The 23,666-nt window shown below is 40.2% G+C and overlaps 1 protein-coding gene across 1 annotated transcript in view; it reads left to right on the forward strand.

Moving 5' to 3' along the window:
- PCDH15 (protocadherin related 15) overlaps positions 1–23,666 on the forward strand; it is an 850,076-nt gene that overhangs the window by 389,952 nt on the left and 436,458 nt on the right. The window lies entirely within an intron of this gene.

A 23,666-nucleotide genomic window follows, 5' to 3' on the forward strand; every position in this document is an offset into this window, starting at 1 on the left:
TTTTATTCTTTCCACCTATAGATCATAATAGAGTTCAGTTGCCAACATGTTCTAGGAAACTCTAAGAAATAATTTCAGTATTTCCTTAAATTTATAAGTCCTAAGTCAGAACACATACAGGTCAATAGAGTACTTTTCAGTCTCTTAAGAGTTGTAAAATCTTATTGGAGATTGTGCTTCGCTGTTTGGAGGTGGAAGCTAATGAATTCTGAATACACATTTCTATTCTTAAAGATGTGTTTTAAAGAAGCAGAAAGGTAAGGCATGAATACTTATCTTCTACACTTGATTCTACATCTGTTTTTTTAATATTCTAATAGAGCTATAAGTTGCTGTCAGCTTGGTATTCACACCTTGGGCCTGGGTAATGAGTATTTATACCTAAGAATAAAAGTTATAAGGCAAATATATATCCTACTTACACTAAAATATCAATTTCTCCCTTAAAAATAAAAACAATAATAATAATAATAATTCTCCTTAAAAGGAGCCAAATTCCTAGGAGATTAGTATCTTTTCTTGACTAATGTGTTTGCTGTTCTTCTGTTAAATATTCAGCTTTTTCTGGGTTGGAATGTGTCTCAGGATGTCAGACTTTGTTGGGAGGTATTTGAGGTGTTTTTTTTTTCCTCTCAAACACATAAGAACTGTGGTTTGGGGAATCCTCTCTGTTTTTGAGATTTTGAAAGAATAAAAAAAGAAATTCCTTCTCCTGAGTGTAAATCATGTTGCATTCTGTGTGCTTCTAAGGATCATTATCCAATGTTGCATTTCTGAGCTTTACTTTGAGATCTAGTAGATCTTAAATGGTTGAGATTTACTCCTGTGTCTTCCAGCATAAGTAACTAGTGGTCTAGTTGGCTTGTGTGAAGCAAAGAAGCTGGGGGGGGGAGGGGGGGAAGAAATGTTGTGATGTGCATTTCATGAAGAAAATAATGTAAATTTTCAGCTAAATGTAGTAATTTCAAAGACAAAAAGGCTAAGGTAGAACTTGTCGGGACAAATAGTTGTAGATGACCTAAGGTTATATGTCATGGTGTGATTTTGTTGAATATACCAGCAAGAAGACTACTAATGAGAGTGAACATTATTTTTTGAAAGCTTAATTGAAATTATGATGAAAATATTTTCAGTATTAATTTATCTTTGAGTTGATTTATGTAGCTGTCATACCCATGAGGTCACAAGAGAAGGGGCATAGAGACACAGTGACTAAAATTGGTGGCTCAGCATGATGACTGTTTAACAGTATTTGATGTATTGTTGGTGTTTGGGAAGCAGAGGGCATTGGTTTTATAAAGCACCTCTGAGCACCCTTCCTGTCTCTTCCAGATAGCAGACTAAGCATCTCTGTCATTCCTATGCAGTTTCACGGTAGGGACAAGGCCATGCTTGGGGGAATAAAAATAAATTCTAACAGTGACTAGTGGTTGTAGAGATTGTTCAGATTGTCGTGAACTGTGCTAAATTATACGGGAATATTAACTGAAATCCTGGTGGGTAGCTACCACTATTATGGTCACTTGGTAGATGAGATGTCTGAGATAAAGGGTTTACATAACTTTCATGGTCTTACAACTAATAAGTAAAAACTGTCTTCTTGTGTTTTTTTTTTCAAAAAAAAAATAATGTTTATTTGCTTGTTGAGAGAGAGAGAGGGAGAAAGAGAGAGAGAGAGGTGTGAGCCTGGTAGGGGCAGAGAGAGAGGGAGACACAGAATCTGAAGCAGGTTCCAGGCTCTGAGCTGTCAGCACAGAGCCTGATGCAGGGCTCGAAATCATGGACTGAGAGATCATGACTTGAGCTGAAGTGGGACGTTTAACCGTCTGAGCCACCCAGGAACCCGAAAAGCTGTTTTCTTTTAAAGTCATGTATCTTGAATTAAATACTATGCTATAAAATCCAGAATGATCAAGCTTTATGCTTCATCATCCTTTTTAACAGATTGACCCATTGTTTAACATTCTGTGAAATGGAGAATTTTAATTTTACAAATTTCAGTAGTTAGGGCAAATATTTGTTTAATGAGGGGCATATCTTTATTGCCACATAGGAAAATTAAACATATTTACTTGCAAAATTAGGCGCTTGATCTGATTATCAATCACTGCATGAAACTACCACCAAGATTCGCATGTCTTCACATTACAATTTTTAAATTTGCTCATGAAAGCTGCAGTTTTGCCAGACTTGAGGGACCATCCCATCTGTGCTCCATCAACTGGGACACCTTGCCTGAGGCCTGGGTACCACTTTCAGAATGCTTAACTTAGCAAGTTGACTCTGACTGTTGGCCGGAGCTCAGCTGGGGATGTGAGCTGGAGGCTTCATTCCGTCTCCACACGGGGCCCTCGTGGGCTGTTTGGGCTCACAGCAAGGCACTGGGTTCTAAGAAGGGGCTTCCCGGGGGAATTGGGCAGAACTTTCATGAACTGGACTCCTAATTTGCACTGCCCCCTCTGTGTCATTAAACCTGGGCTACTTTCAGGGACTAACAGTATGTACCAGCTCCTGAAGGGAGGAGGGTGGAAGAAACATTGTAAGAACATCTGGGGAAGGAAATCTTGTCGTGATGATGGCTGGAAAGTAAGATATGCTCATGGAGCTGCCATCCGGGTTTCTTGTGCTGTTCCACCTGCCGCTTGGGGTCCCCTCTGCTTCACTAGGGTTAAGAACTGGAGCTAGGTTTTGAGTTGCACATTCACATTGCTGTCTTTATGTCTGTCTTTTTATTTTTTTTACTCCTTTTTAAAAACTTTCCTTTACATATTTGGCTAAATTTTCTGCAAATTTCAATAAATAAAATCTTGCTATTTAGAGCAAGAGAACTAACCATTTATATCAACTAAACAAGACATGATGACTGTAATTACATACTTGCTGATCCTTTTCTCAACAAATTCTTCAAATTTTGAAAGCTTTGACACCTGTTCACCTTCTGCGTTGATGTGAAATCTTCCACCAATTACCTCACTGGTATTCTTGACTTGAAAAGCCATTCTTAGCTCTGCCACAGTGCATGCAGAATTTATCAGCTCAGAAAAACTTTACAACATGGTCTGGCACAGTGTTTAACTCATGAACAAGGATATAATAAAAGTCTACTGTTGAGTGAAATGCAAATAATCATGTGTTTAAATATAAACTTATTTAATAACTATTTCATATGTTTTTCTTTAACAGAAAATTGTCTTCAGCAAAAGTTAGTGTCTTCAGTGACACCAAACTTAATATTATATTGAATATGTAAATATATATACCTGATGTCTCTGGGTACTAATGCAATTTGCAGCCCTGTGCTAATAGTCATTCATTTATTAATTTGATGACTATCTAGTGGCCCCTAATATATACTCAACTCTGTGCTAATTGAGGAGAGGACAATAGGGAGGAGATGAAAACTTTGCAGTATTGTGTAAATTTGTTCTCACTTTTTTTTAAAGTCTATGTATTTATTGAGAGAGAGAGAGCGAGAGAGAGAGAGAGAGAGAGAGAGAGAGAGAGAGTGTGTGTGTGTGTGTGTGTGTGTAAGTGGGGAAGGAGCAGAAAGAGAGAGAGGAGAGAGAAAATCCCAAGCAGGTTCAGCACTGTCAGCGCAGAGCACAATGTGGGGCTTGAACTCACAAATCATGAGATCATAATCTGAGCCAAAACCAAAGTCTGTCACTTAAACAACTGAGCTACCCTGGCGCCCTTATTCTCACTTTATGACTCTATTGAGTTGTTATTCTGCCTATCTAGTTGAAGTTTCTTAGTGTTACAGAACAATTCTGTAGAATTTGGAGAGTATAGAATCCCCAGCTCTATTTTCCTTACTTTCTGTTGAAGTGCAAAGATACAGTGGATCCATACACAGTTTTGTTTTGGTTTTTATTTCCTTTCTGAATTGAAGGGTTAACATACTGTTTGGTTGATTGGTTGGTATTTTGCTGGGTAACTTGTCCCCAGAGAGAGGCACTGTAGTATTAATATGATAATATTGACATATTATCTATATGAATACTAGATGTAATCAATTTATTACACTTTTTTTAATTTACTGTTTATTTACTGTGCCATGTAGTGTCCTGTGTTTCAGCTATAGTGACTGGCCAGGCGTGATCATCTGGTAGCTAGGAGCCATGCTTGAGTGAGTTTTTCCTGTCCCTGTTGGGTGGCAGGAATATGTGGCCTCGAGCACCTGCACCACTGTGATCTGTCTAAGCGAACGCTAGTGTTCACCTAACTGTCCAGAGCAGCTCCTGTCCTGATTTCATAGCGCTCTCCCCTTCCAGGGAAGCTTTCCCAGTATTACAGGAGTGGTGGCCATCTTCAGGAAATTATACAACACTTATAATTTCCTCCAGACTCGTGCTTGTTACAATCCAGGAACTTCCCCTTTTCACCTTTTATGAAACTACTGGTTGTTCTGCCCTGGGTTTCTCCTCCTATGTCTTTGATGGCCCTGGGTTTCTCCTCCTATGTCTTTGATAGCCCTGGGTTTCTCCTCCTATGTCTTTGATGGCCCTGGGTTTCTTCTCCTATGTCTTTGATGGTCCTGGGTTTTTCCTCCTATGTCTTTGATGGCTTGCCCCCTCTACCCCCCAATTAAATGTCTCTCCTTGAATTTTCATTTACTTATTTGTTTAATTTATTATTTTTTTTCTTTGCTTATTCTTAAATCTTAGGGATTTTCCAGATTTCTGTCCTTCGAAACAAAATTTTTTTCACTATAATTTTCATTAGGATTCATCAAACCGATACCAGTGGGTTCTATTTTTCTCCAAATAGGGATGATCAGAATGTTTTCTGATTTGAACTCTTCCTAGACCTCCAAGCTTACATTTCTCACTCTTTCTTGATATTTTCTACCTGTATTTTTCGCAGTGCCTCCTTATCCTTTCTAATGCATGCATCCCTCTCTTGGGTCACATCCTGTTACCCTTGAAGACATCATGGATTTGGACCTTTTTTTTTATTTTTTTTTTATTTTTTTTTTCTGAAATTTATTGACAAATTGGTTTCCATACAACACCCAGTGCTCATCCCAAAAGGTGCCCTCCTCAATACCCATCACCCACCCTCTCCTCCCTCCCACCCCCCATCAACCCTCAGTTTGTTCTCAGTTTTTAACAGTCTCTTATGCTTTGGCTCTCTCCCATTCTAACCTCTTTTTTTTTTTTCCTTCCCCTCCCCCATGGGTTCCTGTTAAGTTTCTCAGGATCCACATAAGAGTGAAACCATATGGTATCTGTCTTTCTCTGTATGGCTTATTTCACTTAGCATCACACTCTCCAGTTCCATCCACGTTGCTACAAAGGGCCATATTTCATTTTTTCTCATTGCCACGTAATATTCCATTGTGCATATAAACCACAATTTCTTTATCCATTCATCAGTTGATGGACATTTAGGCTCTTTCCATAATTTGGCTATTGTTGAGAGTGCTGCTATGAACATTGGGGTACAAGTGGCCCTATGCATCAGTGCTCCTGTATCCCTTGGATAAATTCCTAGCAGTGCTATTGCTGGGTCATAGGGTAGGTCTATTTTTAATTTTCTGAGGAACCTCCACACTGCTTTCCAGAGCGCCTGCACCAATTTGCATTCCCACCAACAGTGCAAGAGGGTTCCCGTTTCTCCACATCCTCTCCAGCATCTATAGTCTCCTGATTTGTTCATTTTGGCCACTCTGACTGGCGTGAGGTGATACCTGAGTGTGGTTTTGATTTGTATTTCCCTGATGAGGAGCGACGCTGAACATCTTTTCATGTGCCTGTTGGCCATCCGGGTGTCTTCTTTAGAGAAGTGTCTATTCATGTTTTCTGCCCATTTCTTCACTGGGTTATTTGTTTTTTGGGTGTGGAGTTTGGTGAGCTCTTTATAGATTTTGGATACTAGCCCTTTGTCCGATATGTCATTTGCGAATATCTTTTCCCATTCCGTTGGTTGCCTTTTAGTTTTGTTGGTTGTTTCCTTTGCTGTGCAGAAGCTTTTTATCTTCATAAAGTCCCAGTAATTCACTTTTGCTTTTAATTCCCTTGCCTTTGGGGATGTGTTGAGTAAGAGATTGCTACGGCTGAGGTCAGAGAGGTCTTTTCCTGCTTTCTCCTCTAAGGTTTTGATGGTTTCCTGTCTCACATTTAGGTCCTTTATCCATTTTGAGTTTATTTTTGTGAATGGTGTGAGAAAGTGGTCTAGTTTCAACCTTCTGCATGCTGCTGTCCAGTTCTCCCAGCACCATTTGTTAAAGAGGCTGTCTTTTTTCCATTGGATGTTCTTTCCTGCTTTGTCAAAGATGAGTTGGCCATACGTTTGTGGGTCTAGTTCTGGGGTTTCTATTCTATTCCATTGGTCTATGTGTCTGTTTTGGTGCCAATACCATGCTGTCTTGATGATGACAGCTTTGTAGTAGAGGCTAAAGTCTGGGATTGTGATGCCTCCTGCTTTGGTCTTCTTCTTCAAAATTCCTTTGGCTATTCGGGGCCTTTTGTGGTTCCATATGAATTTTAGGATTGCTTGTTTTAGTTTCGAGAAGAATGCTGGTGCAATTTTGATTGGGATTGCATTGAATGTGTAGATAGCTTTGGGTAGTATTGACATTTTGACAATATTTATTTTTCCAATCCATGAGCAGGGAATGTCTTTCCATTTCTTTAAATCTTCTTCAATTTCCTTCATAAGCTTTCTATAGTTTTCAGCATACAGATCCTTTACATCTTTGGTTAGATTTATTCCTAGGTATTTTATGCTTCTTGGTGCAATTGTGAATGGGATCAGTTTCTTTATTTGTCTTTCTGTTGCTTCATTGTTAGTGTATAAGAATGCAACTGATTTCTGTACATTGATTTTGTATCCTGCAACTTTGCTGAATTCCTCTATCAGTTCTAGCAGACTTTTGGTGGAGTCAATCGGATTTTCCATGTATAATATCATGTCATCTGCAAAAAGCGAAAGCTTGACTTCATCTTTGCCAATTTTGATGCCTTTGATTTCCTTTTGTTGTCTGATTGCTGATGCTAGAACTTCCAGCACTATGTTAAACAGCAGTGGTGAGAGTGGGCATCCTTGTCGTGTTCCTGATCTCAGGGAAAAAGCTTTCAGTTTTTCCCCGTTGAGGATGATGTTAGCTGTGGGCTTTTCATAAATGGCTTTTATGATCTTTAAGTATGTTCCTTCTATCCCGACTTTCTCAAGGGTTTTTATTAAGAAAGGGTGCTGGATTTTGTCGAAGGCCTTTTCTGCATCGATTGACAGGATCATATGGTTCTTCTCTCTTTTTTTGGTTAATGTGATGTATCACGTTGATTGATTTGCGAATGTTGAACCAGCCCTGCATCCCAGGAATGAATCCCACTTGATCATGGTGAATAATTCTTTTTATATGCCGTTGAATTCGATTTGCTAGTATCTTATTGAGAATTTTTGCATCCATATTCTTCAGGGATATTGGCCTGTAGTTCTCTTTTTTTACTGGGTCTCTGTCTGGTTTAGGAATCAAAGTAATACTGGCTTCATAGAATGAGTCTGGAAGTTTTCCTTCCCTTTCTATTTCTTGGAATAGCTTGAGAAGGATAGGTATTATATCTGCTTTAAACGTCTGGTAGAACTCCCCTGGGAAGCCATCTGGTCCTGGACTCTTATTTGTTGGGTGATTTTTGATAACAGATTCAATTTCTTCACTGGTTATGGGTCTGTTCAATCTTTCTGTTTCCTCCTGATTGAGTTTTGGAAGAGTGTGGGTTTTCAGGAATTTGTCCATTTCTTCCAGGTTGTCCAATTTGTTGGCATATAAGTTTTCATAGTATTCCCTGATAATTGTTTGTATCTCTGAGGGATTGGTTGTAATAATTCCATTTTCATTCATGATTTTATCTATTTGGGTCATCTCCCTTTTCTTTTTGAGAAGCCTGGCTAGAGGTTTGTCAATTTTGTTTATTTTTTCAAAAACCCAACTCTTGGTTTCGTTGATCTGCTCTACAGTTTTTTTAGTTTCTATATTGTTTATTTCTGCTCTGATCTTTATTATTTCTCTTCTTCTGCTGGGCTTAGGCTGCCTTTGCTGTTCTGCTTCTAGTTCCTTTAGGTGTGCTGTTAGATTTTGTATTTGGGATTTTTCTTGTTTCTTGAGATAGGCCTGGATGGCAATGTATTTTCCTCTCAGGACTGCCTTTGCTGCGTCCCAAAGCGTTTGGATTGTTGTATTTTCATTTTCGTTTGTTTCCATATATTTTTTAATTTCTTCTCTAATTGCCTGGTTGACCCACTCATTCGTTAGTAGGGTGTTCTTTAACCTCCATGCTTTTGGAGGTTTTCCAGACTTTTTTCTGTGGTTGATTTCAAGCTTCATAGCATTGTGGTCTGAAAGTAAGCATGGTATAATTTCAATTCTTGTAAACTTATGAAGGGCTGTTTTGTGACCCAGTATATGATCTATTTTGGAGAATGTTCCATGTGCACTCGAGAAGAAAGTATATTCTGTTGCTTTGGGATGCAGAGTTCTAAATATATCTGTCAAGTCCATCTGATCCAATGTCTCGTTCAGGGCCCTTGTTTCTTTATTGACCGTGTGTCTAGATGATCTATCCATTTCTGTAAGTGGTGTATTAAAGTCCCCTGCAATTACCACATTCTTATCAATAAGGTTGCTTATGTTTATGAGTAATTGTTTTATATATTTGGGGGCTCCGGTATTCGGCGCATAGACATTTATAATTGTTAGCTCTTCCTGATGGATAGACCCTGTAACTATTATATAATGTCCTTCTTCATCTCTTGTTACAGCCTTTAATTTAAAGTCTAGTTTGTCTGATATAAGTATGGCTACTCCAGCTTTCTTTTGGCTTCCAGTCGCATGATAAATAGTTCTCCATCCCCTCACTCTCAATCTAAAGGTGTCCTCAGGTCTAAAATGAGTCTCTTGTAGACAGCAAATAGATGGGTCTTGTTTTTTTATCCATTCTGATACCCTATGTCTTTTGGTTGGCGCATTTAATCCATTTACATTCAGTGTTATTATAGAAAGATACGGGTTTAGAGTCATTGTGATGTCTGTATGTTTTATGCTTATAGTGATGTCTCTGGGACTTTGTCTCACAGGGTCCCCCTTAGGATCTCTTGTAGGGCTGGTTTAGTGGTGACAAATTCCTTCAGTTTTTGTTTGTTTGGGAAGACCTTTATCTCTCCTTCTATTCTAAATGACAGACTTGCTGGATAAAGGATTCTTGGCTGCATATTTTTTCTGTCTAACACCCTGAAAATCTCATGCCAATTCTTTCTGGCCTGCCAAGTTTCAAAAGAGAGATCAGTCACGAGTCTTATAGGTCTCCCTTTATATGTGAGGGCACGTTTACCCCTTGCTGCTTTCACAATTTTCTCTTTATCCTTGTATTTTGCCAGTTTCACTATGATATGTCGTGCAGAAAATCGATTCAAGTTACGTCTGAAGGGAGTTCTCTGTGCCTCTTGGATTTCAATGCCTTTTTCCTTCCCCAGTTCGGGGAAGTTCTCAGCTATTATTTCTTCAAGTACCCCTTCAGCACCTTTCCCTCTCTCTTCCTCCTCTGGGATACCAATTATGCGTATATTATTTCTTTTTAGTGTATCGCTTAATTCTCTAATTTTCCCCTCATACTCCTGGATTTTTTTATCTCTCTTTTTCTCAGCTTCCTCTTTTTCCATAACTTTATCTTCTAGTTCACCTATTCTCTCCTCTGCCTCTTCAAGCCGAGCTGTGGTGGTTTCCATTTTGTTATGCATTTTGTTTAAAGCGTTTTTCAGCTCCTCGTGACTGTTCCTTAGTCCCTTGATCTCTGTAGCAAGAGATTCTCTGCTGTCCTGTATACTGTTTTCAAGCCCAGCGATTAATTTTATGACTATTATTCTAAATTCACTTTCTGTTATATTATTTAAATCCTTTTTGATCAGCTCATTAGCTGTTGTTATTTCCTGGAGATTCTTCTGAGGGGAGTTCTTCCGCTTGGTCATTTTGGATAGTCCCTGGCGTGGTGAGGACCTGCAGGGCACTTCCCCTGTGCTGTGGTGTATAACTGGAGTTGGTGGGCGGGGCCGCAGTCAGACCTGGTGTCTGCCCCCAGCCCACCGCTGGGGCCACAGTCAGACTGGTGTGTGCCTTCTCTTCCCCTCTCCTAGGGGCGGGATTCACTGTGGGGTGGTGTGGCTCGTCTGGGCTACTTGCACCCTGCCAGGCTTGTGATGCTGGGGATCTGGCGTATTAGCTGGGGTGGGTAGGCAAGGTGCTCAGGGGCAGGAGGGGCAGGCTTAGATCGCTTCTCCTTAGGTGATCCACTTCAGGAGGGGCCCTGTGGCAGCGGGAGGGAGTCAGATCCGCTGCCGGGGGTTTGGCTCTGCAGAAGCGCAGAGTTGGGTGTTTGCGCGGAGCGAGCAAGTTCCCTGGCTGGCGAGCGCCTTTGTTCCCCACCAAACTGAGCTCTGTTGTCAGGGGGCTCAGCAGCTCTCCCTCCCTTTGTCCTCCAGCCTTCCCGCTTTCCGAGCAGAGCTGTTAACTTATGACCTCCCAGACGCTAAGTCGCGCTTGCTGTGGGAACACAGTCCGCCCGGCCCCTCCGCTTTTGCCAGCCAGACTCGGGGGCTCTGCTTGGCCGGCGAGCCGCCCCTCCGCCCCGGCTCCCTCCCGCCAGTCCGTGGAGCGCGCACCGCCTCGCCGCCCTTCCTACCCTCTTCCGTGGGCCTCTCGTCTGCGTTTGGCTCCGGCGACTCTGTTCTGCTAATCCTCTGGCGGTTTTCTGGGTTATTTAGGCAGGTGTAGATGGAATCTAAGTGATCAGCAGGACGTGCGGTGAGCCCAGCATCCTCTTAAGCCGCCATCTTGCCGCAACCCTCATGGATTTGGACCTTGATTTCAATGACCCCTATCCCAAACTCCAGCAGTTTACAAAGAAACGTTTGGTGCTATCTCTGAGATGCTCACATATGTGTGATGCCTGCTTCCACTGCCAAAATACTCATTTAAAGACCTACTCTCAACTCTGGACCCTCGATCATCATCTCACTGAAGGCAGTTATGTTTTTGAAATACATTCCAATCTGATCTTTCACTGTTTAAAATAAAAAGCTTCAATATTCCCATCATATACCAGATAAGCTCCAAAGCTCTCCACATGTCACTAAAAGTAATTTTGTGTCTATTTCCAGTCTCATCTCTTATAACATGCATAGTACAACCTATCTAGTGCATGGAGTTTGCGTCTACACCTGAATTTCTCGGACAACCACCCTCCCTTCTCTTCACTTAGTTCCCTGTACTAAGCTTGTATTTGTTGTTCAAGGTTCATCTCAGTTCATCCAAACTGATGGGCTCACAGATTTAAGTTTTTCCATGTCCCCATGTATTCCTGTTGGAAGTGCCACACTTAGTCGTTTGTCTGTTCCTCTCCCTAGACGGTGTGCTCTTCAGTTTTCTATTTTTCATTATCCCCTACTGTGTCCTGTACCCGCTTCATGTAGTAAATGTTCAGTAAATATTGAATTGTATTAAACCATGAATTAAAATTTCAAGAAATACATTCCATGCACTAGGGTACTGGGTATAACAATACGATCAAGCATGGCTCCTCCCTTCTCACTCACAATGCGTGTTTTTATCACAAATATGTACATGTAAAGAACATGTATGTATCTTCTATATATGTAGATGATATATAACTTGGTTGCATGATCATTTATTATACATATATATCACCCAAATATTAGTCATGGTAACCTATAAGTTTTTAATACACTTGCAGTGCTTCCAAATGCAAATAGAATGGTAAGCCCTGCCCTACTTGGTCATTATCTAGTCAAGCATCACCTCCAAATAGGGGTCTAACAGGTACTCTAGATAAAGTATGCAGATTTCCCTGCTGTCGTCCAGAGTTCCAGTTTATAATTCTTGTCCCCAGATGTTCATAAAAATGCCGCCTTTTCCTTTCAGTAATGTTCCAAATATTAAATTGTATCTTCTCTCAGTCTTTAGGCAACATATCTTCAAAATGTGTTCTATGGGGCTCTTTTTAAGGCAGCCCCCTGGTGGATTAAGAAAGAAACATTTGGCACCTGCCAAAGCACCAATACCCTTCCAATGCGAACATTGTCGAGTTGTCGAGTAGGTTGAAGGGGAAAGCAATAATTCACACATCTAGACTGAACCTACTGCATCACCGACCATTGTTTCCTTTTGCCAATAGTCACACCCAGGCCCACAGAGGAGGGAAGAAGTTCAAGATTGAAGGTGGGGAAATGCGAGTTAAACACCAGACAAATGAACCAACAAAAGCTAGAGTTTAGCAAATATCGTGTAGAGTAAGACATCATATCGTGGTGATTCTTCTGAAGGTAGTGTCTGAAATTAGATGTGAGCAAAGGAATCCTTTGCTCTTTCCATCACTGGCCAAAATTTACATTGAAGAGCCTCAACTATTACTGTATCTCCACTTATAAGACAGTGTGAAGATATTTTCCAATGTTTGGAACAGTTAAAGAATGAAAAACAATAGGAGGAACCAAGTTTGTGAATATCAGAGGGAAAAAGTCACTATTCTTCTCAGTAGTAAGGTAGAAGTCTGACTAGTCTTGATGAACAACAACTTGTTCAGATACTTTTTTTTTCCAAATACCACTTTAACATCAGAGATGTGTTTCCTATTATATCTGTTGATATAAAGACAATAGACAGTGTCCTTCACCTTGGACTTGATGTCTATAACTTTGTGAATGTCTATTCTGGAACTTGATGATGGGAAGTTCCACACAGGTGTTCACTGTCACAATGTAGGGCAGTTTGTGAGAACTTGAAGTCCAGCTTGAACCTCGGGTGATGTTGCAAATGTTCCTTAAGGTCTCTAAAGTTCAGTTTGAGTTTGTCCTCTCTAAAATGGGGATAAGAAAATCCAATATGTGGTATTTCACGAGGGCTGTAAAGGAAGACTTGTAAAGTCCACTTAACTTGTTCCTAGCAAACAGTGCACATTTGGTAATACTGGCTATTGATACTGTTATCATTGCCCCTGGAGTTCCTTCACCTGGATGGGTCTTTACTCAGAGACTCACGGGAGGAAGTAGCTAATTCACACTAGTTGTTAAATGTCTAACTATTTTTAATTGAAATTCCAGCTTTAAAAATTGATTTGTGTATGTTCCAACTGTGCTATTCATAATTAATTCAGTATGGTCCTTTAAAAATAATTCAGTACCTTTATTGAGAAGAAGAGTAGAGTTGTTTTTGGTTTTTATTTTAAATAAACTGATTTGGCACAGTCACCACTTGTGCTGAATTAATTATGCAATACATTATTGCTTTGGGAAGAGGCAGCAGCTGATGCAAAATGCCACAAGGTAATACTGTGAGCCAAAAATATATCAATGGATCAAATTGTAAACGTGCTTCTGGGAAACAAGGATCCTGTTCTGTCTTTCTTTTTTTTGTAAACACAAAAACAATGGATTTCAATAAAGTTTTTCAAATTGTCCCACAAAAACCTTCAGTTCTACAGACTTGCCTCTGGGGCTTCTGCTGCTATTAAAGATAGGAATTGCACTGCATACAATATTCAAAATTGTGCTTTCATTCCACTTCCTCATTTAGAAATTGTTTCATTATTTATTTTAATTTAAAAAAGATTGGTTGTTCATTGTAAATTATGAGGAAAAATTTTTTTGTAATTATCCACATTAAACATTGCAACCCCTTCATCCTCGAGGACCGATCTCCAGAATGACCATCAGTAATCTGATTCGTGTCTTTCCAAATATCTGGACCCTGCTTGAGGCAATCAGAGTTTGTGGATTGATTCCCCCCCCCCCCCCCACCCAAGCAAACCAGATTACTCTGGCCCAGGTAAAAGCGAAGTGTTGGATGTTTTCTGGGGCCTCCAAGAATCGACTAATGACTTGATTAAAGGGATTCATAATGGAGATTGGAAAGCACAAGACATGACTCTGTGTTAGGGCAGAGGGGCAGGGTCATATGGTCTTGGTGTGACTAGGGGACAGGATGTACTTCTGTGACCCCTACTCAGGTGTACAACACCTGCTTGACCTAGCTTGAACCACATGCTTGTTCTTTGTCTAGAAGGGATAGATCCTGTGATGGTTACTTCTTTATGTTAACTTGGCTAGGCTATGGGACCCAGATATTTGTTGAAATATGTCTGGGTGTTACTTAGAAGGTATTTTTTTACATCAGATTAACATTTAAATCAGTAAATTCTGAGTAAAATAGGTTATCCTGTCTAATACAGGTGGGCCTCATCCAATCAGTTGAAGGCCTTAAGATAATAGATTGACTTTCCCCAAAGAAGAGGGAATTTTTCCAGCAGATTGTCTTTGGACTCAAACTGTAATGTGTGTTCCCTGGATCTTCACCCTGCTGACATGCCCAGCAGATTTTTGACTTCTCAGCTTCCACAGTTGTGGCCTGAGCCCATTCCTTAAAATGAATCTCTGCCAATCTCCCTCTCTGTAAATAGATACATAAATAGGTAGACATATTTGCCTGTATCATCGAGAGAGAGAGAGAGGGAGAGAGAACGAGAGAGAGCGAATCATGTATTCAGAATCCCATTCTGTTCTGTTTCTCTAGACAACCCTAATACAGAGTCCCTGATGAAACTGTCTAATGGGCAAAGGTAGTTTCTCTAAAACAGATATTCTTAAGAAAGGAGTAATAGATCCTGAATAGCTGAAAGCCCAAATAAATGTAAGGCAAATATGTAATCAAGCCATCACAAATTCTTGCCTAGAGCCCTACTGCACTTGGCTGTCAGGTCTGCCTAAAATCTATTCGGAATAAAGACGTCAGATCATGTCACTTTGAGCCTGCCTCGACACTATGATAGCCTCTCATTAAGTGATTGTATCTAAGTGTCTTCTGATAAAACTTTATGTGGCCTGCCAGTCCTTTATGACTGACTGTGTAGACTAAATGCTTGTGTCCCCAGAATTCCCAGGAGGGAACCTAATCACCAATGTGATGGTAGTCAGAGGTGGGGCTTTGGGGAGGTGCCTGGGTCAAGAGGGCAGAGTCCCCAAGGGTGTGAGTAGTCCCCTTATACAAGAGACCACTCCTTCCACTGAGGATGGAGGACACAGGGAGAAGGTCGCCATCTGTGGACCAGGAAGTGGGCCCTCACCAGACCCTGATCAGGCAGATGCCTTGTTCTTGGGTCCCCGGCCTCCAGAATCGTGAGAAATGCCTTTTTATGAGCCATCTAGTCTGTGGTGCATACTCTGTTACAGCAGCTCAAATACACAGACACTGACCCCTCTTCCCCCTGCCTCCTGGCCCTCTCTCTGTCCTTTATCATGTCACACTCTTTCAGGTGAGGGCATGGACCCTCATCTGCCTCTTTCTGGACTCTTCTCTGCTGATATTTTCCTGTGTTTGGTCTTTTAGTTATTTGGTTTCAGCTCAAATGTTACCTCCTCAGAGAAGCCCTCCAGGACCACACAGTGTAAAGTTATCTCGCCTTTCCATGGATTTGGTAATATATGACCTCGTTTTATTTTCTGCAGATCCGTGTGCTGGGTGGAAATGTTTTGTACATTTATTTGCTTTGTGGATTAGTGTCTGTCTGGTTACTTGGAAGTCTGCATACACCATGAACAGGATCTTCCCTATCCTCTTTGCTCTCTTATCCCAGACTCCTGGAACAGTGCCTCAAATGTAGGATACTCAGCAAATATTTACTTTTTGGAGTAAATTGAAATTTTCGTTTTCTTGAAGATATATCTTACTTTAGAAATAACTGCCGAAAAATAATAGCTGCTTACTATGTCTTTATGCAAATGAATCTAAATTTATTTATCTGTTTTGGGGCGCCTGGGTGGCGCAGTCGGTTAAGCGTCCGATTTCAGCCAGGTCACGATCTCGCGGTCCGTGAGTTCGAGCCCCGCGTCGGGCTCTGGGCTGATGGCTCGGAGCCTGGAGCCTGTTTCCGATTCTGTGTCTCCCTCTCTCTCTGCCCCTCGCCCGTTTATGCTCTGTCTCTCTCTGTCCCAAAAATAAATAAACGTTGAAAAAAAAATTAAAAAAAAATAAATTTATTTATCTGTTTTATGTTTGGAATTTTATGTACAGTATTACTTGAAAAAAAAAGTTTAAAAAACACCTACATAAAAGTTATTCTCCAAGGCATCTGAGTGACTCAGTTGTTGGTTAAGTATCAGACTCTTGATCTCAGCTCAGATCTTGATATCATGGTTGTCAGTTCAAGCCCTGCATTGGGCTCCACGCTGGGCACGGAGCCTACTTTTAAAAAAAAGTTATTCTGTAACAAATATATTTTTATCTGATATGTTTTCTTACGAGCAAAATCAGCTTTATGTCACATATCCCTTTGTTTAGTTCCTCTTGGTAAAAATGAATAATGAAGGACATGGTCATGCATTTCAATAGTTTTAACTGTCTTGAGGTGTATGTGTGGCCATAAGACAGTAATAAAACAGGCAGTTCAACCCAGGTCACCACAAAATAATTAAGTAAGTAATACCAGGAAAAGTGATAAATGCAGCCTATAAGAGTGTTCACATATGGCTTTATTTTTTTAGATACCTCAAGGGACACCTGGGTGGCTCATTTGGTTGAGCATCTGATTCTTGATTTTGGCTCAGGTCATGATCTTACGGTTCCTGAGTTTGACCCCCGCATCAGGCTCTAAGCTGAGAGCAGAACCTACTTAGGATTCAGTCTCTTTCTTTCTCCGCCTCTCCCCCATGCATATTCATTCATTCATTCTCTCGCTTGCTCGCTCCCCTAAAATAAATAAATAAACATTAAAAAAAATAAAAATAGAAATCTCAAGTATGTGGAGCTGGCTTCTTGGTAGAGCTTTTTCTGGAAGCATATTATTTCTCTGCTGTAAAAGCCCTAAAGCAGTTTGATTTGTAGGCAGCCTACTAGTAATCCCTCTGATTTGCAATTTATTTACCAACATTGTCCACAGAGGTACTCAAAGAAGGGAAATAAATGGACCATAGGCACCCCCCCCCCGATTTATTTCCTCCCCAGGTGGCATTAGATCATGGTGCCTTCACGACCTTCGGAGGACATCTCCTAGAGGCCATTGCCACCTCCCGTTCCCCTTCCCACTTCTGCCTCCTCCAGCCCATCCTTCACCTGGCAGTCAGGGCAGTCGTTGAAAAGCATCAATCAGCTCAAGTCACCTTTGTGCTTCAAATACTCCCGTGGCTTCTTATTCTGGTGGGAATACAATCCCAGTGGCGGAATATGGCTTCCGAGGCCACCCGTGATTTAACCCCCACCTATTTGTCATTCTACTGGCTCTCTTATCCTGTTCCTTGGGACTTCCGAGTTTCCTCTCCCGTCCAGCCTTTGCTGTTCACGCCATTATAAAACACTTCTCTCAGACCCTCCAGTGCTTGGCACATTCTTATCCATCAAATCCAGCTTGCAGCCAAAGCAGCATGTCCTCAAAGGGACCTTTCCCGACATCCCTCCCCACTATGGATTTTCTCTAAACAGCACATTCATATGGATTAATAGGAGGGTTTTGTGTGTTTCCCGTCGTTAGAGAAAGGTGAATAAAATTCGTAAGAGCTCTGTTGTGTTTTCAATGAGAGTTTGTTGAAGCTCACAGCTGTTTTGTGGCAATGTTGGTGATTTAAGGTGAGACGGCGGTCCAGGTTAGTAAATAATACACAGGATAGCTGTTTTCATCTTAATGAAATTGAAAACAAACACTGAATGTCAAGATAATGAAAGAATAATTATTATAGGTACTGCAGACATTTTCACTGATAATGTCAAAGAGTTTTAATAAATGCCCAAAGAACTTGAAATCCCCTATCAGTAAAATCTTGGCAGACAACTTATCTGAAGATACTTGGAATAAAAAAACAAAACCAAAAAAAACCCCGCTCATTCCTGAAAAAATTATTCTTAAGGTGACATTTTCACATGAGAGAAAAAGGAGGAAATGTGGAATGATTTAAGTATGTCTCTGCCAAGAAGTGTCTCTTTAATTTGATTTGAGGGTCATATAAAAGTGTTTGCATTCATCAGCATGGCATGCGTGCATTGTGTTCAAGAGTTATTTTAAACATTATTTCCTACTCGGAATGCTTATTTCTCAGTCTGGTTGCTTTGATATGAAGTGTCATAAATAAGGAACTTTTCGGTTGGTACACTTAAGTTATAAATATTTTCTGTGTTCGGAAGCAATTTTATACCACATATTGTTTAAAGAGAGTACGTACCAGATTGATAACTCACATTGTGCCCTTATAAATTATGTTTAGTTGCATAAAGCGTGTGTGATGTGACTTTCAGCTGTGATACTCTACATTTTAAGTTCTCGTTGTTTTCACTAGGAAAGAGAAATGCATTGTTACTATGTGGAGAAATGTGCAGAGGAATTTAGGGGCAAAAGAGAACAAAGGGAACTATCTGCTTTCAAGATAATTGTGCTTCCAACATTGGTTTAAAGTTATTTGTTTGGAATGTGGGAAAGTTTCCCTTAGAAACAATGTTATTAATGGTTTTTAGAGAAACCTAGAACAGAAAAAGGCTGTGTGTGTGTGTGTGTGTGTGTGTGTGTGTGTGTGGTGTAGACACATATAGAGGTGATTTTCTTTGGGTCAAGAAAACGTAGAGAGGGACTCATATTGGAGGAATAGCAGTGAGTTCCCCAGAAGAAGGGCTCTGAGTGGTAGTTGCCCAGATGCCACACTGTGCACCTGCTGGTTGGTGGACGCAACTCTGAGTCAAGGGTTGTATTGTTTCTTAAAGCAGCTTCTGTCTGAAGCCTTGACGCTCACCATGGAAACACTGCATAGAAGATAACACAAATTCATCATTCAAGGTGTCTTTTTCTTTTTTTTCTTATTACTTCTATGGAAGTTGATTACATTTAAACAGGGTGGAAACGTTTACTTTGCTTTTTTGTTTTTTTTTTCTAAGTGGAGTAAGTTTTTAATAGTGTCCCAAATTGTGGCCTGAGGTTCCAGTAAGAGCCAACAAGTTAAATGCCTACTAAATGTTAGGTGTGTTATATAAACTATCTGATCACCACACAGGAATCATTAAAACTAAGACTCTAAAGTAATACAATAGAAGTACACATCATCCGTGCTTGATACATGCTGCATTTCCTCTGGAGACAACCATACTTAATAGCGAAGGATCCCACACAAGTTACAGACCTGGTGTTGGCGGTCTTGAAGTAACACAGTACCACACTTCATGGAAGTGGACAAGCAGGAATCAGGGATCATATATCTGAACCAGTAAATATCATCTTGAAACAAACCACAAAAATAATTACTTGTAAGGTCAAACTGCCAATTGTCACCATCTGAGCAGTTAAAGGTAGTCCTATCGCTAAGACAAGCAGTGTGTTGCATCGATATATGAGGACATTCAAAAACATCATTTTTATATTTTAGCTAAAGAGTAATACTTCATTTGGGCGCTAAAAAGACCACCAAAACCACAATGTGGTTAGTATACTGGCCATTGCAGCATTCCTGTGTTGAGTTAAAAGGGTATATAAGAAAGAATGAAGAATTATCAGGAAAAAAAAATTCCCATGAAAATATTCAGTCCTTTTAGATACATCAGATTACCATGGAGCATCCCCTGGGTGTCCTCTTCAGGATGGAACTACTGAAATCCCCCTTCCCACTGCCCCTCCCCCAGGGCCACAAATGCTGTGGAAAATGCTGAGTTGCTCTGGAGGAACTGTCCTTTGTTCAAAGAGAGCCGCTCCACCCAATCTCGTGCCCCATTCCTGGAGCACTTCCTCCAGTGCCTTGTCAGTGAGACTGGGCAAGGTGCAAATACCCAGTCATCTGGCCCGAATGCGTGAACCCTTTGGAAAGTATTCCCTTGAGATCTCTGGTTTGTCGTATCTGCCTGGATGGTAATACGTTTCAACTCCTACCTCTTGTCAATATGGCTTCCTCCATCCACTCCCTTACAGGTTTATTCCCCTATAAATCATCTACATACAAACCCATCTGAGTCTGTTCCCGAGGAAATCATTCGGAGACAGTAGGCTGTGTTTATGTTGGTCCCTAAAGAAATACTTGAGTTAGTTTATTTTGTACAAACGAATGACAGAAGACTCATATTCTGAGCGCAATTAGCATTTTACCTGGATCGTAGGACTCATGCGATGAGTTTGTTAACACGCATGGCCAACCCCCAAAGCTGACCTAGGCCTTCAAGGCTTCCACCTTAGGGAACTTGGATTCAGTATGTCCAGGATGGGATCTAAGAATCTGTATTTGTTAATACAGAAAATTTCAAATGTATACACAGAGAGAGTAGTAACATGAACCGCCATGAAGTCATTACTCAGTTATCAACTCACGGGCATTCTTGGTTCAACTTTGTCTCCTCTCACCCTTCTCTCCCCTGTTGTTTGAAGCACATCTCTGATATCACATCATTGTATTTGAATGTGTTGCAGTGTGCATCTTGAAGTGATAAGTCAAACCACAATGCCATCGTCACTAATAAAAGAAGTTACAGTTAGGAATTTATATTTTAAATTGTGTCAGAATAATACAAGTGATCTAGAAATGCTAAGATCCAATGGGCTAATTAAAGATTTGGTGTGTAATTCTTGGATGACTAGCATAACAGAGGGTGTGTGTGTGTTGTTTTCAAGTGAGCATCTTTGAATTATGCCAAGTGTGTGCTTGGTCATGTCCTGAAACCATCAATTATTCAGGGTGACTCTTGGTGATTACACCTCTAATTAGTGGAATTCTATCTTTGACCATCTTGATGAGTTTTGCTTCAATAAGTTTAACACGTACAATAACAGTCTTCAGATTTTCCTGGAGAAGTTTAGGATAGGTTACTCAGTCAGTTCTATATGTTATTAGAGCTTCTGTCAGCAACTCTTATGCTCTACAATAATGGAATGTTCTTCAACTTCTATACGTTTGAGAAAAGGAGTCTTTCTCTCTCTCTTTTTCTCAAGCACATATCACCAGCAGCATCATCATCATCATCATCATCATCATCATCATCATCATGAACTATTCAAAAATGCATAACATGAACAATAGTTCTGTTTCCAGATCTCACCCCCATTATGTGAAGAAACATCCAGAGGGATGAATTCTAAGGACAATTTTTAATCGTAGGCATTTTATCCAGTGTCCAGAGTCCATCTTTAGCCAGAACAGATGGTATGTATGTCTACTCCAACTATGAATGTGGAGAGAACTTTAATTATCTTAAATAGAATTGAATCTGAGTTTCTATCCATGTGGTGTTTAGATTCAGACTGAACTAATATCTGTTAATGAAAGTAATGTCATGCAAATTAGTGGTATTAATCTTGTCAGAATGGCATGAATACAAAAACAGCAGAAAGACCTGTAAACATCTCTTTTCATCCCCAGTCCTTGAAGCATCATGTGATGACTAGTCTCATAATAAGCAACATAGGAAAAATGAATTTTGTCTAAAAGAAGTTAAATAGACACCCATAGGTTAAATTGGATTCCTGACTACTGAAGACCCCTAAGGAGGGAAAGATCACTAGTCAACTAGAAGGGATCCAGGCTCACCAAATTAACAAAGTAAGTTTAAATATTGGAATTCAGCTTTGTAGAAAAAGAAATGAACAGCACTGTGTGGAACTTCAGTACTTCTAATATATTCTCATGTTCCACAGAGCAAGGACATAAACAAAACAGTAGAATTGGTACATATCATAAAAAATCCTGATACATAGCTAGAGGGAAGCAAAATTGTTTTCAGATGGCGAGGACACGCTTTGGGGACAATTGTAGTTAATGCATAGATGGTTTTATAGCTCATTAAAACTTGAAGACAAGTTTTGAGATTCAGTAAATTTTACCAAAAGTATAATCAAATTTTGAAAATGTGCTATGCTTAAGAACAACAACAAAAGGTTTGGAAGTGCTAGAGATCTGAGGCACAAATCAAATGAAATATTTAATGTGTAACATGTCAGTCTGCATCAAGCCTCACACTATCGTGTTCTTCTCCACCTTACCTATGTTCTGAAAGAAGATAGAAGGAAAACCAACAGTTTATGAACCATACAGAAAGAGAATGAGAAAATAGAATGATAGAAGTTCACCTCTAAAATCCCTTTTACCCCCTCTCACACCAAGAATAGTCATATATTCCAGAGGACTGACAGCACAGCTTTCTACTATAAAATAGTTAAGCTATTCAAATTTTTATTGTGTTTATCCCATCACTGTTTGATGGATCTACAGGTGCCATTGAAAGACAGTATTTTGAAAGGCTACCATAAATTATCTTTGCTAGCATCTAAACCCTGACTCTTGGGGTGGGGGGGGGGGGGGACATGGGCCTAGGAGCTAAGAGATATATTCTTTACAGATGGTTCCCTTCTCAAATGAATTCCAAATAGGGAGAACAGGGCCCAGCAAGTAGTATGTTCCCAAGAAATATTCATTGAACAATATTTGCTGTTTAAATTTTGAGTAACATTTGTCGAGAGCACTTTGTTTCCCACAAAAACTTTGTAAGCAACAGAGGAACCTGTTTTATTTGTAAGATTTTGACGAATGCTCTGTGTTGTTTGCTTTATTTGTCCTTTGCCTTGAGCCTATTGGTTAGACTAAGATATTGAGATGGTAGAGATCCAGAAAACTGGATCTCTTGGACACTCTACACCTGATTAACTGTCTGCTTTCCCTTTCAAGGCAAAGGGGTTTAGATGATGCTGGGTATCACGAGCGTTCTGGCGGGATGAGGCTTTGAACATGCTGTAACTGTGCATCATCTTGTACTGGTGGCCATCTCCACCGCAGTGTTCACTCTGTGAGTGCCCCAGAGGCAGCTGACCCCAGGGAGGGACCACGTCTGGAAACTCAGTTTTGCTTTTCCCGTGAACAGTTGAACCTTCAAGTTAGTGTGGGCTTTTATGAAGGCTAAATAAGCTGGGTATCATAGAGATACCTGTGGGACAGGGCAGTGGATTCCTTGAGTTATTTTTTTCTATCCTGCTTAGCTCCTTAGAGTATCACTTTGTTAGTATGTCCACAGCACACTGGGGCTGAATCCTAAGATGCACCATGAAATTCCTAGTTGTAAGAATAAGGGCTTGAGTGTGGATACCCTTCTGAAAAACTTGAAGAGCCAGACCCTGCTGTTCATAAATGTCATTAAAATAAGGGGTAGCTTCTTTAAAATAATATTTTTATTTTTTTTCTCTAATTTAAGAGGAAAAGTGATTTGACAGGTATTCACACACAGACACACATACCTACAGGCATTCCCCCCTAAAGCTTTGATTTACTGGCCTTATTCTCTGTTTCATTTGAATCCATTTACCAAAGATCATGAGAAACCCTTTATTATAGTTTTAATTTCAGCATTTCTTTACTTAATCCAGGCATTTCCCCAGTTCTCCTGGGGGCATCCAGCGAGGTGCATGTCCTAATCTATTTCATTTCACTGAAAACGGAAGCTCTTAGTTTTGCTTTTGATACAATATTGCAGTATGTAGTTTTTTGTTAGTATTTTTCATTTCTTCTTTTAGTCAATATTCTTGATTATTATAATGAACATACAAAGAAATAATTATTTGTCTTTATTGCAGTTACTGAGAAATACCAACGTGTATAACCATTTCTGAGAATAATCTTAAGATCTCAGCGTTCTCATGAGACTTGACCTCTGAGTCTCC

The sequence above is a fragment of the Prionailurus viverrinus genome, chromosome D2, assembly GCF_022837055.1.
Source record: "Prionailurus viverrinus isolate Anna chromosome D2, UM_Priviv_1.0, whole genome shotgun sequence".
Classification (NCBI taxonomy): Eukaryota; Metazoa; Chordata; class Mammalia; order Carnivora; family Felidae; genus Prionailurus; species Prionailurus viverrinus.